We start from the raw sequence: 1,072 nt of genomic DNA on the forward strand, positions 1-1,072 counted from the left end.
AAATATCAATTAGTCGAAACGGCGTTCAGCCGATTGTCGTTTTGTTGTTGTTGTTGTTGTTGTTTTTAATGGACTGAAAGCACTAAGAGGAAAACAGGGTTTCTGGACGACCGCTTAGCCGGCTATATAGTATACCGCTGTTCTCTCCCCCTCACCTCTCTCTCTCTCTCTCTCCCTCTCTCTCCGAGTCTCGCTCTCACCACCCACACGGTCGAATTCTGGTTGTTTCATAGTCGAGTCAATATGTCTGTTTTCGGTGATTTGCTTTTCGATTGACTAAAACACAGACATAAAGCCATTACCAATGCTCTCTCTCTCTCTCTCTCTCTCTCTCTCTCGTCATATTCACTGTCACTGTGAACGTGTGGTTACTTCATATTACAGAATCAGAACACACACACACACACACACATACACACGTGCACACACACACACACACACACGCGCGCGCGCGCAATTGCATACACACGCGAAACACATGCACTCACTCGCACACACACATGAATATGATCGAAATGGACAATGCATTATGCATTACTTGATTAGTTCTACTCCTTTTCTTCTGACTCATGCGTATAGTGTTATTCAGATGATTTTCATCATATTGTACCGGGTGCTGTGCTGTGCTGTGCTGTGCCGTACTGTGCTGTGCTGTGCGGCGCTGTACCCGCATTGCAGTCAGTCATGTCAAAACACGTTTCTCTGTGGGAAATCCAAGCTACCCTTCCAGAGAAGAAGTCGCCTCATTAAATATCCACCCCCTGACTCCCCCCTTTTCCCACTTCTGAGAATATTGTTTACGTTACAAAATGAATTCTATGCTGCTGCTGTGGTCTATTTCTATCAAGTCATTAAAAACAAAACAAACCCAAGCATGAAGGTGTCTTTCTGTGTTTTTTTGTTTTTTTTTTTTTGGTTTGTTTGTTTTGTTTTGTGTTGTTTTTTTGTTGTTGATTTGCTTGACGTTAAAAATTGCCTGTTCTACATATATGGCCTGTTATTAATTACCAGAAAACTGGTCAAAGTTTAGTTGCACGACCACAAGGCCAATTTTTTTTTCTTCTTTTTTTCT

Source organism: Babylonia areolata, chromosome 3 (genome assembly GCF_041734735.1).
Source record: "Babylonia areolata isolate BAREFJ2019XMU chromosome 3, ASM4173473v1, whole genome shotgun sequence".
Classification (NCBI taxonomy): Eukaryota; Metazoa; Mollusca; class Gastropoda; order Neogastropoda; family Buccinidae; genus Babylonia; species Babylonia areolata.